This window comes from Cherax quadricarinatus, unplaced genomic scaffold (genome assembly GCF_038502225.1).
Source record: "Cherax quadricarinatus isolate ZL_2023a unplaced genomic scaffold, ASM3850222v1 Contig43, whole genome shotgun sequence".
Lineage (NCBI taxonomy): Eukaryota > Metazoa > Arthropoda > Malacostraca > Decapoda > Parastacidae > Cherax > Cherax quadricarinatus.
In genome coordinates this window covers 207,501-225,297 of record NW_027195069.1, presented here as the reverse complement: position 1 = coordinate 225,297, position 17,797 = coordinate 207,501, and the positions used below count along the sequence as shown (strand labels likewise).

The following is a 17,797-nucleotide window of genomic DNA, read 5'->3' as shown; positions in this document are numbered from 1 at the left end:
AAATTAAAACCTAACAAATCCCCAGGCCCTGATGAACTGTATGCAAGGGTTCTAAAGGAATGTAAAGAGGAGCTTAGCACACCTTTGGCTAATCTTTTCAACATATCACTACAAACTGGCATGGTGCCAGATAAGTGGAAAATGGCAAATGTGATACCTATTTTCAAAACAGGTGACAGGTCCTTAGCTTCGAACTATAGACCAATAAGCCTAACCTCCATAGTGGGAAAATTTATGGAATCAATAATTGCCGAGGCAGTTCGTAGCCATCTTGAAAAGCATAAATTAATCAACGAATCTCAGCATGGTTTTACAAAGGGGCGTTCCTGCCTTACGAATTTATTAAATTTTTTCACTAAGGTATTTGAGGAGGTAGATCATGGTAATGAATATGATATTGTGTATATGGACTTCAGTAAGGCTTTTGACAGGGTCCCACATCAGAGACTATTGAGGAAAATTAAAGCACATGGAATAGGAGGAGAAATTTTTTCCTGGATAGAGGCATGGTTGACAAATAGGCAGCAGAGAGTTTGTATAAATGGGGAGAAATCAGAGTGGGGAAGCGTCACGAGCGGTGTTCCACAGGGGTCAGTGTTGGGCCCCCTGCTGTTCACAATCTACATAAACGACATAGATGAGGGCATAAAGAGCGACATCGGCAAGTTTGCCGATGACACCAAAATAGGCCGTCGAATTCATTCTGACGAGGACATTCGAGCACTCCAGGAAGATTTGAATAGACTGATGCAGTGGTCGGAGAAGTGGCAGATGCAGTTTAATATAGACAAATGCAAAGTTCTAAATGTTGGACAGGACAATAACCATGCCACATATAAACTAAATAATGTAGATCTTAATATTACGGATTGCGAAAAAGATTTAGGAGTTCTGGTTAGCAGTAATCTGAAACCAAGACAACAGTGCATAAGTGTTCGCAATAAAGCTAATAGAATCCTTGGCTTCATATCAAGAAGCATAAATAATAGGAGTCCTCAGGTTGTTCTTCAACTCTATACATCCTTGGTTAGGCCTCATTTAGATTATGCTGCACAGTTTTGGTCACCGTATTACAGAATGGATATAAATTCTCTGGAAAATGTACAAAAGAGGATGACAAAGATGATCCCATGTATCAGAAACCTTCCCTATGAGGATAGACTAAGGGCCCTGAAACTGCACTCTCTAGAAAGACGTAGAATTAGGGGGGATATGATTGAGGTGTATAAATGGAAGACAGGAATAAATAAAGGGGATGTAAATAGTGTGCTGAAAATATCTAGCCTAGACAGGACTCGCAGCAATGGTTTTAAGTTGGAAAAATTCAGATTCAGGAAGGATATAGGAAAGTACTGGTTTGGTAATAGAGTTGTGGATGAGTGGAACAAACTCCCAAGTACCGTTATAGAGGCCAGAACGTTGTGTAGCTTTAAAAATAGGTTGGATAAATACATGAGTAGATGTGGGTGGGTGTGAGTTAGACCTGATAGCTTGTGCTAACAGGTCGGTTGCCGTGTTCCTCCCTTAAGTCAATGTGACCTGACCTGACTAGGTTGGGTGCTTTGGCTTAAGCCGGTAGGAGACTTGGACCTGCCTCGCATGGGCCAGTAGGCCTTCTGCAGTGTTCCTTCGTTCTTATGTTCTTATGTTCTTACCACAGTGTTGGTGGTTGAGGGCATGAACCTACTACCTTGCCACAGTGTTGGCGGTTGAGGGCCTGAACCTATTACCTTACCACTGTGTTGGTTGTTGAGGGCCTGAACCTACTACCTTGCCACAGTGTTGGCGGTTGAGGGCCTGAACGTACTAACTTACCACAGTGTTGGTGGTTGAGGGCCTGAACGTACTAACTTACCACGGTGACGGTAAACACCACATGAGGTCGGTCAGGTGACCTAGGTAAGCCAGCAGTAATTAACCGTCAATTAACCTGGTTCTTCAGAACAGTTGCACAATTATCAGCAAACATGAATTTCCCTATATACCTAACAACATATAATAATAATATTTACAATAATTATCGACAACAATTTTCTTATCCAAGTGACACCAGACAATAATATATAAAGAACCATCTTCATTTTAGCTATTAATAAAGTTCTCAATATAATATTACGTGAAACAGAGTTGCCTGAATATTTCTTAAATATATAATTATACCCAAGGGTATAATATGCAGTATAGTGCAGTAAGTGATGAACTATACTGCCGTATAGTTCACCACTTGCTGCTTTTCAGAATTAGAGAACACTTGACAAGTGTCACAGTGATTCACCTCAGGCATTCCTATGTGTACCTCTGTATCACCTTCGTGTTTACCTCTGTGATAGCTTGAGTTCACCTGTGTTTCACCTCCACACTGCTGGTGTCTCCTGGCAGGTGACTTCTGCGAGGCGGAGATCAACGAGTGCCTCAGTAACCCCTGTCAGAACAACGGCACCTGTCATGACCTGCTGGACCACTACGTGTGTACCTGTCCCACAGGTTACTCAGGTGAGCCACCACCTGCTTGGACTTACTACTCATTTCTCCAACATATATATATATATATATATATATATATATATATATATATATATATATATATATATATATATATATATATATATATATATATATATATATATACATATTATGTATTATTCAGAGGGCTGAAGAAGGGTTGTTGAGGTGGCTCGGTCACTTAGAAAGGATGAAGCCAAGTAGAATGACGAAGTGCGTATAAATGTGTAGTGGAAGGAAGGCGGGGTAGGGGTCGTCCTGGGAAAGGTTGGAGAGAAGGGTTAAAGGAGGTTTTGTGGGCAAGGGGCTTGGACATTCAGCAGGCATGTATGAGTGTGGTAAATAGGAGTGAATGTAGACGAATGGTTCTTGGGACCTGACGAGCAGTTGGAATGTGAGCAGGATAATATTTGTTAAGGGATTCAGGGAAACCGATTAGCCAGACTTGAGTCCTGGAGGTGGGAAGTACAATGCCTGCACTTTAAAGGAGGGGTTTAGGATATTGGCTCTTCGGAGGGACATCTAAACTGTTGTACCTGCGCGCCTCTGCAAAGACAGTGAATATGAATGAGTGATGCTGAAAGTGTTGAACAATGAAAGTCTTTTCTTTCTTTTTGGGTCACCCTGCCTTGGTGGGAGACGGCCGACGCGTTGTATATATATAACATATGCCGAGGAAGGGGAGAGACTGTTAAACACAGTTGTCATACACACTAATGTAGCCATACACCAGGAGTGTTGACACTGTAGCTCATACAGTATTGTTATAGTCATACAGTATTATAGAATTATTGCAGTCATACAATACCGTTACATTAACGTGTGTAACTTGGTGCAGGTCTCAACTGTGAGGTTGACATGAGTGTGTGTAACTCTACCTCCTTGTGGAGCAGCAGTGAACCTCAGTGTTACCACGGTGGTCTCTGTCTTGACGGCCCTGGACTCTCCTTCACCTGTGTCTGTCCCTCAGGTGAGTCAGTGTTACCACGGTGGTCTCTGTCTTGACGGCCCTGGACTCTCCTTCACCTGTGTCTGTCCCTCAGGTGAGTCAGGTGAGTCAGAGAGACTAAGCTTCTCTCATACATTCACCTTAAACTTATCTTCAAGAGATTTTTTTGATGTCCCTGGCTTAGTGCTTACTTGTTCCTGGCTTAGTGCTTACTTGTTCCTGGCTTAGTGCTTACTTGTTCCTGGCTTAGTGCTTACTTGTTCCTGGCTTAGTGCTTACTTGTTCCTGGCTTAGTGCTTACTTGTTCCTGGCTTAGTGCTTACTTGTTCCTGGCTTAGTGCTTACTTGTCCCTGGCTTAGTGCTTACTTGTTCCTGGCTTAGTGCTTACTTGTTCCTGGCTTAGTGCTTACTTGTTCCTGGCTTAGTGCTTACTTGTTCCTGGCTTAGTGCTTACTTGTTCCTGGCTTAGTGCTTACTTGTCCCTGGCTTAGTGCTTACTTGTTCCTGGCTTAGTGCTTACTTGTTCCTGGCTTAGTGCTTACTTGTTCCTGGCTTAGTGCTTACTTGTTCCTGGCTTAGTGCTTACTTGTTCCTGGCTTAGTGCTTACTTGTTCCTGGCTTAGTGCTTACTTGTTCCTGGCTTAGTGTTTACTTGTTCCTGGCTTAGTGCTTACTTGTTCCTGGCTTAGTGTTTACTTGTTCCTGGCTTAGTGCTTACTTGTTCCTGGCTTAGTGCTTACTTGTTCCTGGCTTAGTGCTTACTTGTTCCTGACTTAGTGCTTACTTGTTCCTGGCTTAGTGCTTACTTGTTCCTGGCTTAGTGCTTACTTGTCCCTGGCTTAGTGCTTACTTGTTCCTGGCTTAGTGCTTACTTGTTCCTGGCTTAGTGCTTACTTGTTCCTGGCTTAGTGCTTACTTGTTCCTGGCTTAGTGCTTACTTGTTCCTGGCTTAGTGCTTACTTGTTCCTGGTTTAGTGCTTACTTGTTCCTGGCTTAGTGCTTACTTGTTCCTGGCTTAGTGCATACTTGTTCCTGGTTTAGTGCTTACTTGATCCTGGCTTAGTGCTTACTTGTTCCTGGCTTAGTGCTTACTTGTTCCTGGCTTAGTGCTTACTTGTTCCTGGCTTAGTGCTTACTTGTTCCTGGCTTAGTGCTTACTTGTTCCTGGCTTAGTGCTTACTTGTTCCTGGCTTAGCGCTTACTTGTTCCTGGCTTAGTGCTTACTTGTTCCTAGCTTTGTGCTTACTTGTTCCTGGCTTAGTGTTTACTTGTTCCTGGCTTAGTGCTTACTTGTTCCTGGCTTAGTGCTTACTTGTTCCTAGCTTTGTGCTTACTTGTTCCTGGCTTAGTGCTTACTTGTTCCTAGCTTTGTGCTTACTTGTTCCTGGCTTAGTGTTTACTTGTTCCTGGCTTAGTGCTTACTTGTTCCTGGCTTAGTGCTTACTTGTTCCTGGCTTAGTGCTTACTTGTTCCTGGCTTAGTGCTTACTTGTTCCTGGCTTAGTACTTGTTCCTGGCTTAGTGCTTACTTGTTCCTGACTTAGTGCTTACTTGTTCCTGGCTTAGTGCTTACTTGTTCCTGGCTTAGTGCTTACTTGTTCTTGGCTTAGTGCTTACTTGTTCCTGGCTTAGTGCTTGTTCCTGGCTTAGTGCTTACTTGTTCCTGGCTTAGTGCTTACTTGTTCCTGGCTTAGTGCTTACTTGTCCCTGGCTTAGTGCTTACTTGTTCCTGGCTTAGTGCTTACTTGTTCCTGGCTTAGTGCTTACTTGTTCCTGGCTTAGTGCTTACTTGTTCCTGGCTTAGTGCTTACTTGTTCCTGGCTTAGTGCTTACTTGTTCCTGGCTTAGTGTTTACTTGTTCCTGGCTTAGTGCTTACTTGTTCCTGGCTTAGTGCTTACTTGTTCCTGGCTTAGTGCTTACTTGTTCCTGGTTTAGTGCTTACTTGTTCCTGGCTTAGTGCTTACTTGTTCCTGGCTTAGTGCTTACTTGTTCCAGGCTTAGTGCTTACTTGTCCCTGGCTTAGTGCTTGTTCCTGGCTTAGTGCTTACTTGTTCCTGGCTTAGTGCTTACTTGTTCCTGGCTTAGTGCTTGTTCCTGGCTTAGTGCTTACTTGTCCCTGGCTTAGTGCTTACTTGTCCCTGGCTTAGTACTTACTTGTCCCTGGATTAGTGTTTACTTGTTCCTGGCTTAGTGCTTACTTGTTCCTGGCTTAGTGCTTACTTGTTCCTGGCTTAGTACTTACTTGTTCCTGGCTTAGTGCTTACTTGTTCCTGGCTTAGTACTTGTTCCTGGCTTAGTGCTTACTTGTTCCTGGCTTAGTGCTTACTTGTTCCTGGCTTAGTGTTTACTTGTTCCTGGCTTAGTGCTTACTTGTCCCTGGCGTATTGCTTACTTGTTCCTGGCTTAGTGCTTACTTGTTCCTGGCTTAGCGCTTACTTGTTCCTGGCTTAGTGCTTACTTGTTCCTGGCTTAGTGCTTACTTGTTCCTGGCTTAGTGCTTACTTGTTCCTGGCTTAGTGCTTACTTGTCCCTGGCTTAGTGCTTACTTGTTCCTGGCTTAGTGCTTACTTGTTCCTGGCTTAGTGCTTACTTGTTCCTGGCTTAGTGCTTACTTGCTCCTGGCTTAGTGCTTACTTGTTCCTGGCTTAGTGCTTACTTGTTCCTGGCTTAGTGTTTACTTGTTCCTGGCTTAGTGCTTACTTGTCCCTGGCTTATTGCTTACTTGTTCCTGGCTTAGTGCTTACTTGTTCCTGGCTTAGTGCTTACTTGTTCCTGGCTTAGTGCTTACTTGTTCCTGGCTTAGTGCTTACTTGTTCCTGGCTTAGTGCTTACTTGTCCCTGGCTTAGTGCTTACTTGTCCCTGGTTTAGTGCTTACTTGTTCCTGGCTTAGTGCTTACTTATTTCTGGCTTAGTGCTTACTTGTTTCTAGCTTAGTGCTTACTTGTTCCTGGCTTAGTGCTTACTTGTTCCTGGCTTAGTGCTTACTTGTTCCTGGCTTAGTGCTTACTTGTTCCTGGCTTAGTGCTTACTTGTTCCTGGCTTAGTACTTGTTCCTGGCTTAGTGCTTACTTGTTCCTGGCTTAGTGCTTACTTGTTCCTGGCCTAGTGCTTACTTGTCCCTGGCTTAGTGCTTACTTGTCCCTGGCTTAGTGCTTACTTGTTCCTGGCTTAGTGCTTACTTGTTCCTGGCTTAGTGCTTACTTGTTCCTGGCTTAGTGCTTACTTGTTTCTGGCTTAGTGCTTACTTGTTCCTGGCTTAGTGCTTACTTGTTCCTGGCTTAGTGCTTACTTGTTCCTGGCTTAGTGCTTACTTGTTCCTGGCTTAGTACTTACTTGTTCCTGGCTTAGTGCTTACTTGTTCCTGGCTTAGTGCTTACTTGTTCCTGGCTTAGTGCTTACTTGTTCCTGGCTTAGTGCTTACTTGTTCCTGGCTTAGTGCTTACTAGTCCCTTGCTTAGTGCTTACTTGTCCCTGATTTAGTGCTTACTTGTTCCTGGCTTAGTGCTTACTTATTTCTGGCTTAGTGCTTACTTGTTTCTGGCTTAGTGCTTACTTGTTCCTGGCTTAGTGCTTACTTGTTCCTGGCTTAGTGCTTGCTTGTTCCTGGCTTAATGCTTACTTGTTCCTGGCTTAGTGCTTACTTGTTCCTGGCTTAGTACTTACTTGTTCCTGGCTTAGTGCTTACTTGTTCCTGGCTTAGTGCTTACTTGTTCCTGGCTTAGTGCTTACTTGTTCCTGGCTTAGTGCTTACTTGTTCCTGGCTTAGTACTTACTTTTTCCCGGCTTAGTGCTTACTTGTTCCTGGCTTAGTGCTTACTTGTTCCTGGCTTAGTGCTTACTTGTTCCTGGCTTAGTGCTTACTTGTTCCTGGCTTAGTGCTTACTTGTCCCTGTCTTAGTGCTTGTTCCTGGCTTAGTGCTTACTTGCTCCATGCTTTGTCCCTGACTAACTTGTCCCTGGCTTACTTGCCCCTGGCTTACTTGTTTCCGGCTTACTTGTCCCTGGCTTAGTGCTTACTTGTCCCTATCTTACTTGTCCCTGGCTTGTCCCTGGCTTACTTGTCCCTGGCTTGTAGCTAGCTTACTTGTTCCTGGCTTACCTGTCCCTGGCTTACTTGTCCCAGACTTACTTGTTCCGGGCTTACTTGTCACTGGCTTACTTGTCCCTGGCTTACTTGTTCCTGGCTTACTTGTCCCTGACTTACTTGTTCCTGGCTTTCTTGTCCCTTGCTTACTTGTTCCTGGCTTACTTGTCCCTGGCTTACTGTCCCTGGCTTACTTGCCCTTGGCTTACTTGCCCCTGGCTTACTTGTCCCTGGCTTACTTGTCTCTGGCTTACTTGTCTCTGGCTTACTTGTCCCTTGCTCATGTGTCACTGGCTTACTTGTCCCTGGCTTACTTGTTCCTGGCTTACTTGTCCCTGGCTTACTTGTTCCTGGCTTACTTGTCCCTGACTTACTTGTTCCTGGCTTTCTTGTCCCTTGCTTACTTGTTCCTGGCTTACTTGTCCCTGGCTTACTGTCCCTGGCTTACTTGCCCTTGGCTTACTTGCCCCTGGCTTACTTGTCCCTGGCTTACTTGTCCCTCTGTCCCTGGCTTACTTGCCCTTGCTTACTTGTTGGCTCTGGCTTACTTGTCCCTGGCTTACTTGTCTCTGGCTCATGTGTCATGTGTCTGGCTTACTTGTCCCTGGCTTACTTGTTCCTGGCTTACTTGTCCCTGGCTTACTTGTTCCTGGCTTACTTGTCCCTGACTTACTTGTTCCTGGCTTTCTTGTCCCTTGCTTACTTGTTCCTGGCTTACTTGTCCCTGGCTTACTGTCCCTGGCTTACTTGCCCTTGGCTTACTTGCCCCTGGCTTACTTGTCCCTGGCTTACTTGTCCCTAGCTTACTGTCCCTGGCTTACTTGCCCTTGGCTTACTTGCCCTTGGCTTACTTGCCCCTGGCTTACTTGTCCCTGGCTTACTTGTCTCTGGCTTACTTGTCTCTGGCTTACTTGTCCCTTGCTCATGTGTCCCTGCCTGACTTGTACCTGGCTGACTTGTCCCTGGCTTATTTGTCCCTAGCTTGCTTGTTCCTGGCTTATTTGTCCCTGGCTTACTTGTTCCTGGCGTACTTGTCCTTGGCTTACTTGTCCCTGGCTTACTTGTCCTTGTCTTATTTGTCCCTTGTTTACTTGTCCCTGGCTTGCTTGTTCCTGGCTTATTTGTTCCTGGCTTACTTGTCCCTGGCTTACTTTTCCTGGCTTGCTTGTTCCTGGCTTATTTGTTCCTGGCGTACTTGTCCCTGGCTTACTTGTCCCTGGCTTGCTTGTTCCTGGCTTATTTGTCTCTGGCTTACTTGTCCCTGGCTTACTTGTCCCTGGTTTACTTTTTCCTGGCTTACTTGTCCCTGGCTTTTGTCCCTGGCTTACTTGCCCCTGACTTACTTGTCCCTGGCTTACTTGTTCTTGGTATACTTGTCCCTGGCTTACTTGTCCCTTGCTTACTTGTCCCTTGCTTAATTGCCCCTGGCTTACTTTTCCCTGGCATACTTGTTCCTTGCTTACTTGTCCCTGGCTTACTTGTCCCTTGTTTAATTGTCCCTGGCTTACTTGTCCCTTGCTTAATTGTCCCTTGCTTAATTGTCCCTGGCTTACTTTTCCCTGGCCTGTCCCTTGCTTACTTGTCCCTTGCTTACTTGTCCCTGGCTTACTTGTCCCTTGCTTAATTGTCCCTGGGTTACTTGTCCCTGGCATACTTGTTCCTGGCTTACTTGTTCCTTGCTTACTTGTCCCTTGCTTACTTGTCCCTGGCTTACTTGTCCCTGGCTTGCTTGTCCCTGGCTTACTTGTCCCTGGTTTACTTTTTTCTGGCTTGTCCCTGGCTTACTTTTTCCTGGCTTACTTGTCCCTGGCTTACTTTTTCCTGTCTTACTTGTCCCTGGCTTACTTCTTCCTGTCTTACTTGTCCCTGGCTTACTTTTTCCTGTCTTACTTATCCCTGACTTACTTTTTCCTGGTTTATTTATCCCTGGCTTACTTTTTCCTGTCATACTTGTCCCTGGCTTACTTTTTTCCTGTCTTACTTGTCCCTGGCTTACTTTTTCCTGTCTTGTCCCTGGCTTATTTTTTTCCTGTCTTACTTGTCCCTGGCTTACTTTTTCCTGTCTTGTCCCTGGCTTACTTTTTCCTGTCTTACTTGTCCCTGGCTTACTTTTTTCCTGTCTTACTTGTCCCTGGCTTACTTTTTCCTGTTTTACTTGTCCCTGGCTTACTTTTTCCTGTCTTACTTGTCCCTGGCTTATTTTTTTCCTGTCTTACTTGTCCCTGGCTTACTTTTTCCTGTCTTACTTGTCCCTGGCTTACTTTTTCCTGTCTTACTTGTCCCTGGCTTACTTTTTTCCTGTCTTACTTGTCCCTGGCTTACTTTTTACTGTCTTACTTGTCCCTGGCTTACTTTTTTCCTGTCTTACTTGTCCCTGGCTTACTTTTTCCTGTCTTACTTGTCCCTGGCTTACTTTTTCCTGTCTTACTTGTCCCTGGCTTACTTTTTTTCTGTCTTACTTGTCCCTGGCTTACTTTTCCTGTCTTGTCCCTGGCTTACTTTTTCCTGTCTTACTTGTCCCTGGCTTACTTTTTCCTGTCTTACTTGTCCCTGGCTTACTTTTTCCTGTCTTACTTGTCCCTGGCTTACTTTTTCCTGTCTTACTTGTCCCTGGCTTACTTTTTCCTGTCTTACTTGTCCCTGGCTTACTTTTTCCTGTCTTACTTGTCCCTGGCTTACTTTTTTTCTGTCTTACTTGTCCCTGGCTTACTTTTCCTGTCTTACTTGTCCCTGGCTTACTTTTTCCTGTCTTGCTTGTCCCTGGCTTACTTTTTCCTGTCTTACTTGTCCCTGGCTTACTTTTTCCTGTCTTACTTGTCCCTGGCTTACTTTTTCCTGTCTTACTTGTCCCTGGCTTACTTTTTCCTGTCTTACTTGTCCCTGGCTTACTTTTTCCTGTCTTGCTTGTCCCTGGCTTACTTTTTCCTGTCTTACTTGTCCCTGGCTTACTTTTTCCTGTCTTGCTTGTCCCTGGCTTACTTTTTCCTGTCTTACTTGTCCCTGGCTTACTTTTTCCTGTCTTACTTGTCCCTGGCTTACTTTTTCCTGTCTTACTTGTCCCTGGCTTACTTTTTCCTGTCTTACTTGTCCCTGGCTTAGACTTCAGGAAGTCACGTTGTGAGGTGGTGCACTCAGGTAGCTGCCTCGTCACTCTCCTTCCTGCCGTGTGAATGTTCCTAAATGAGACTGAAAAAGCGCAATGGTCAACACCAGGAGCTGCGAAGACCCTCCCATGCGCCCTGTCGTGTGCCCTGCCATGCGCCCTGTCATGAACCCTGCCATGCGCCCTGCCATGAGCCCTGCCATGCGCCCTGTCATGAGCCCTGCCAGCGCCCTGTCATGAACCCTGCCAGCGCCCTGTCATGGACCCTGCCATGAGCCCTGCTAGCGCCCTGTCATGAGCCCTGCCAGCGCCCTGTCATGAGCCCTGCCATGCGCCCTGCCATGAGCCCTGCCATGCGCCTTGCCATGAGCCCTGCCATGCGCCTTGCCATGCGCCCTGCCATGAGCCCTGCCATGCGCCTTGCCATGCGCCCTGCCATGAGCCCTGCCATGCGCTCTGCCATGAGCCCTGCCATGCGCCCTGCCATGAGCTTTGCCATGCGCCCTATCATGATCCCAGCCAGCGCCCTGTCATGAGCCCTGCCAGCGCCCTGTCATGAACACTGCCAGCGCCCTGTCATGAGCCCTCAGAGGGAGGTCATGTCTTACTTTCAGTTCATGTCTTACCCTCAGAGGGAGGTCATGTCTTACCCTCAGAGGGAGGTTATGTCTTACCCTCAGAGGGAGGTTATGTCTTACCCTCAGAGGGAGGTTATGTCTTACCCTCAGAGGGAGGTTATGTCTTACCCTCAGAGGGAGGTTATGTCTTACTCTCAGAGGGAGGTCATGTCCTACCCTCAGAGGGAGGTCATGTCTTACTCTCAGAGGGAGGTTATGTCTTACTCTCAGAGGGAGGTTATGTCTTACTCTCAGAGGGAGGTTATGTCTTACTCTCAGAGGGAGGTCATGTCTTACCCTCAGAGGGAGGTTATGTCTTACCCTCAGAGGGAGGTTATGTCTTACCCTCAGAGGGAGGTTATGTCCTACCCTCAGAGGGAGGTTATGTCTTACTCTCAGAGGGAGGTTATGTCTTACCCTCAGAGGGAGGTTATGTCTTACTCTCAGAGGGAGGTTATGTCCTACCCTCAGAGGGAGGTTATGTCTTACTCTCAGAGGGAGGTTATGTCTTACCCTCAGAGGGAGGTTATGTCTTACCCTCAGAGGGAGGTTATGTCCTACCCTCAGAGGGAGGTCATGTCTTACCCTCAGAGGGAGGTTATGTCTTACTCTCAGAGGGAGGTCATGTCCTACCCTCAGAGGGAGGTCATGTCTTACCCTCAGAGGGAGGTTATGTCTTACTCTCAGAGGGAGGTTATGTCTTACTCTCAGAGGGAGGTTATGTCTTACTCTCAGAGGGAGGTTATGTCTTACTCTCAGAGGGAGGTTATGTCTTACTCTCAGAGGGAGGTTATGTCTTACCCTCAGAGGGAGGTTATGTCTTACCCTCAGAGGGAGGTTATGTCTTACTCTCAGAGGGAGGTTATGTCTTACCCTCAGAGGGAGGTTATGTCTTACCCTCAGAGGGAGGTTATGTCTTACCCTCAGAGGGAGGTCATGTCCTACCCTCAGAGGGAGGTCATGTCTTACCCTCAGAGGGAGGTTATGTCTTACCGTCAGGTCATGTCTTACCCTCAGAGGGAGGTTATGTCTTACCCTCAAAGGGAGGTCATGTCTTACCGTCAGGTTATGTCTTACCCTCAGAGGGAGGTTATGTCTTACCCTCAGAGAGAGGTCATGTCTTACCCTCAGAGGGAGGTCATGTCTTACCCTCAGAGGGAGGTTATGTCTTACTCTCAGAGGGAGGTCATGTCCTACCCTCAGAGGGAGGTCATGTCTTACCCTCAGAGGGAGGTCATGTCTTACCCTCAGAGGGAGGTTATGTCTTACCGTCAGGTCATGTCCTACCCTCAGAGGGAGGTCATGTCTTACCCTCAGAGGGAGGTCATGTCTTACCGTCAGGTTATGTCCTACCCTCAGAGGGAGGTTATGTCTTACTCTCAGAGGGAGGTCATGTCCTACCCTCAGAGGGAGGTCATGTCTTACCCTCAGAGGGAGGTCATGTCTTACCGTCAGAGGGAGGTTATGTCTTACTCTCAGAGGGAGGTCATGTCCTACCCTCAGAGGGAGGTTATGTCTTACTCTCAGAGGGAGGTCATGTCCTACCCTCAGAGGGAGGTCATGTCTTACCCTCAGAGGGAGGTTATGTCTTACCCTCAGAGGGAGGTTATGTCTTACTCTCAGAGGGAGGTCATGTCCTACCCTCAGAGGGAGGTCATGTCTTACCCTCAGAGGGAGGTTATGTCTTACTCTCAGAGGGAGGTTATGTCTTACCCTCAGAGGGAGGTTATGTCTTACCCTCAGAGGGAGGTTATGTCTTACCCTCAGAGGGAGGTTATGTCTTACCCTCAGAGGGAGGTTATGTCTTACCCTCAGAGGGAGGTTATGTCTTACCCTCAGAGGGAGGTTATGTCTTACCCTCAGAGGGAGGTTATGTCTTACCCTCAGAGGGAGGTTATGTCTTACCCTCAGAGGGAGGTTATGTCTTACCCTCAGAGGGAGGTTATGTCTTACCCTCAGAGGGAGGTTATGTCTTACCCTCAGAGGGAGGTCATGTCTTACCCTCAGAGGGAGGTTATGTCTTACCCTCAGAGGGAGGTTATGTCTTACCCTCAGAGGGAGGTTATGTCTTACCCTCAGAGGGAGGTTATGTCTTACCCTCAGAGGGAGGTTATGTCTTACTCTCAGAGGGAGGTTATGTCTTACTCTCAGAGGGAGGTTATGTCTTACCCTCAGAGGGAGGTCATGTCCTACCCTCAGAGGGAGGTCATGTCTTACCCTCAGAGGGAGGTTATGTCTTACCCTCAGAGGGAGGTTATGTCTTACTCTCAGAGGGAGGTCATGTCCTACCCTCAGAGGGAGGTTATGTCTTACCCTCAGAGGGAGGTTATGTCTTACTCTCAGAGGGAGGTCATGTCCTACCCTCAGAGGGAGGTCATGTCCTACCCTCAGAGGGAGGTTATGTCTTACCCTCAGAGGGAGGTTATGTCCTACCCTCAGAGGGAGGTCATGTCTTACCCTCAGAGGGAGGTCATGTCTTACCCTCAGAGGGAGGTCATGTCTTACCCTCAGAGGGAGGTTATGTCTTACCCTCAGAGGGAGGTCATGTCTTACCCTCAGAGGGAGGTCATGTCTTACCCTCAGAGGGAGGTCATGTCTTACCCTCAGAGGGAGGTCATGTCTTACCCTCAGAGGGAGGTCATGTCTTACCCTCAGAGGGAGGTCATGTCTTACCGTCAGGTTATGTCCTACCCTTAGAGGGAGGTTATGTCTTACTCTCAGAGGGAGGTCATGTCTAACCCTCAGGTCATGCCTTACTGTCAGAGGGAGGTCATGTCTTACCCTCATAGGGAGGTCATATCTAACCCTAGGAGGAAGGTCATGTCTTACCCTCGCAGGAAGGTCATGTCTTAACCTCGGAGGAGGGTCATGTCTTACCTTCGGCGGAAGATCATGTCTTACCCTCGGATGAAAGTCATGTCTTACCCTCGGAGGAGGGTCATGTCTTACCCTCGGAGGAAGGTCATGTCTTACCCTCGGAGGAAGGTCATGTCTTACCCTCGGAGGAAGGTCATGTCTTACCCTCGGAGGAGGGTCATGTCTTACCTTCGGCGGAAGATCATGTCTTACCCTCGGATGAAGGTCATGTCTTACCCTCGGAAGAAGGTCATGTCTTACCCTCGGAGGAAGGTCATGTCTTACCCTCGGAGGAAGGTCATGTCTTACCCTCGGAGGAAGGTCATGTCTTACCCTCGGAGGAGGGTCATGTCTTACCCTCGGAGGAAGGTCATGTCTTACCCTCGGAGGAAGGTCATGTCTTACCCTCGGAGGAAGGTCATGTCTTACCCTCGGAGGAAGGTCATGTCTTACCCTCGGAGGAAGGTCATGTCTTACCCTCGGAGGAAGGTCATGTCTTACCCTCGGAGGAAGGTCATGTCTTACCCTCGGAGGAAGGTCATGTCTTACCCTCGGAGGAGGGTCATGTCTTACCTTCGGCGGAAGATCATGTCTTACCCTCGGAAGAAGGTCATGTCTTACCCTCGGAGGAAGGTCATGTCTTACCCTGGGAGTAAAGTCATGTCTTACCCATGGAGGAAGGTCATGTCTTACCCATGGTGGAAGGTCATGTCTTACCCATGGAGGAAGGTCATGTCTTACCCATGGAGGAAGGTCATGTCTTACCCATGGAGGAAGGTCATGTCTTACCCATGGAGGAAGGTCATGTCTTACCAATGGAGGAAGGTCATGTCTTACCCATGGAGGAAGGTCATGTCTTACCCATGGAGGAAGGTCATGTCTTACCCATGGAGGAAGGTCATGTCTTACCCATGGTGGAAGGTCATGTCTTACCCATCGAGGAAGGTCATGTCTTACCCATGGTGGAAGGTCATGTCTTACCAATGGAGGAAGGTCATGTCTTACCCATGGAGGAAGGTCATGTCTTACCCATGGTGGAAGGTCATGTCTTACCAATGGAGGAAGGTCATGTCTTACCCATGGTGGAAGGTCATGTCTTACCAATGGAGGAAGGTCATGTCTTACCCATGGAGGAAGGTCATGTCTTACCAATGGAGGAAGGTCATGTCTTACCCATGGAGGAAGGTCATGTCTTACCCATGGTGGAAGGTCATGTCTTACCCATCGAGGAAGGTCATGTCTTACCCATCGAGGAAGGTCATGTCTTACCAATGGAGGAAGGTCATGTCTTACCCATGGAGGAAGGTCATGTCTTACCAATGGAGGAAGGTCATGTCTTACCCATGGAGGAAGGTCATGTCTTACCCATGGTGGAAGGTCATGTCTTACCCATGGAGGAAGGTCATGTCTTACCCATCGAGGAAGGTCATGTCTTACCAATGGAGGAAGGTCATGTCTTACCCATGGAGGAAGGTCATGTCTTACCCATGGTGGAAGGTCATGTCTTACCCATCGAGGAACGTCATGTCTTACCCATCGAGGAAGGTCATGTCTTACCCATGGAGGAAGGTCATGTCTTACCCATCGAGGAAGGTCATGTCTTACCAATGGAGGAAGGTCATGTCTTACCCATGGAGGAAGGTCATGTCTTATCCATGGAGGAAGGTCATGTCTTACCCATGGAGGAAGGTCATGTCTTACCCATGGAGGAAGGTCATGTCTTACCCATGGTGGAAGGTCATGTCTTACCCATCGAGGAAGGTCATGTCTTACCCATCGAGGAAGGTCATGTCTTACCAATGGAGGAAGGTCATGTCTTACCCATCGAGGAAGGTCATGTCTTACCCATCGAGGAAGGTCATGTCTTACCAATGGAGGAAGGTCATGTCTTACCCATGGAGGAAGGTCATGTCTTACCCATGGAGGAAGGTCATGTCTTACCAATGGAGGAAGGTCATGTCTTACCCATGGAGGAAGGTCATGTCTTACCCATGGAGGAAGGTCATGTCTTACCCATGGAGGAAGGTCATGTCTTACCCATGGAGGAAGGTCATGTCTTACCCATGGAGGAAGGTCATGTCTTACCCATGGAGGAAGGTCATGTCTTACCCATGGAGGAAGGTCATGTCTTACCCATGGAGAAAGGGACCTGCAAACCAGATATTACACATCCTGTAATTTCTAAAGAGTCAATGGAACTTCTCTGACTCTCATATAATTCCAGTGGAACTATAAAAACACTGACATACAAATGTGATCAGAGAAAAAAAATGATCCCAGTGTCTTGTAATATACATCATACTGAACGGTAGACATCACGGACCTGCTTGGCTCAGACAGAATTTTTACCTGCCGTAAATATGGACCACTATGAAGTGCATGACGCACTCAGTTTACCCGATGCAAACTAATTAGTACTCGAGTTCAGGGATTGTAATCAGCGAGGACTAATGGAGAGGTAGATCACGCAAGATTGTACTCTCATTAACTTCTCTCCCTCGAGACTGTTTGTTCTTCTGTCTTCAACTTGCCCGACCCCAGCAGCAGTGTTAGTTACCCGAGCTTCACTTATCTTAGCACCAGCAGCACCAGCACCAGCACCAGCAGCACCAGTACCAGCACCACCAGCACCACTAGCACCACCAGCACCACCAGCACCACCAGCACCACCAGCACCACCAGCAGTGTTAGTTACCCAAGCTTCACTTATCTTAGCACCAGCAGCACCAGCACCAGCACCAGCACCAGCAGCACCAGCACCAGCACCACCAGCACCACTAGCACCACCAGCACCACCAGCACCACCAGCACCACCAGCAGTGTTAGTTACCCAAGCTTCACTTATCTTAGCACCAGCAGCACCAGCACCAGCAGCAGTGTTAGTTACCCAAGCTTCACTTATCTTAGCACCAGCAGCACCAGCACCAGCAGCACCAGCACCAGCAGCACCAGCAGCACCAGCAGCAGTGTTAGTTACCCAAGCTTCACTTATCTTAGCACCAGCAGCACCAGTACCAGCAGCACCAGCACCAGCACCACCAGCACCACCAGCAGCAGTGTTAGTTACCCAAGCTTCACTTATCTTAGCACCAGCAGCACCAGCACCAGCAGCACCAGCACCAGCACCAGCAGCACCAGCACCACCAGCAGCAGTGTTAGTTACCCAAGCTTCACTTATCTTAGCACCAGCAGCACCAGTACCAGCAGCACCAGCACCAGCACCACCAGCACCACCAGCAGCAGTGTTAGTTACCCAAGCTTCACTTATCTTAGCACCAGCACCAGCAGCACCAGCAGCACCAGCAGCAGTGTTAGTTACCCAAGCTTCACTTATCTTAGCACCAGCAGCACCAGTACCAGCAGCACCAGCACCAGCACCACCAGCACCACCAGCAGCAGTGTTAGTTACCCAAGCTTCACTTATCTTAGCACCAGCAGCACCAGCACCAGCAGCACCAGCACCAGCACCAGCAGCACCAGCACCACCAGCAGCAGTGTTAGTTACCCAAGCTTCACTTATCTTAGCACCAGCAGCACCAGCACCAGCAGCACCAGCCCCACCAGCAGCAGTGTTAGTTACCCTATCTTCACTTATCTTAGCACCAGCAGCACCAGCAGCAGTGTTAGTTACCCAAGCTTCACTTATCTTAGCACCAGCAGCAGTGTTAGTTACCCAAGCTTCAC

General features: G+C 47.7%; 1 pseudogene; it reads right to left on the bottom strand.

The window, feature by feature from the left end:
• Positions 1 to 9,642: 9,642 nt before the first annotated feature.
• Positions 9,643 to 10,843, bottom strand: LOC138851164 (S-antigen protein-like; annotated as a pseudogene).
• Between the last annotated feature and the right edge of the window lie 6,954 nt (positions 10,844 to 17,797).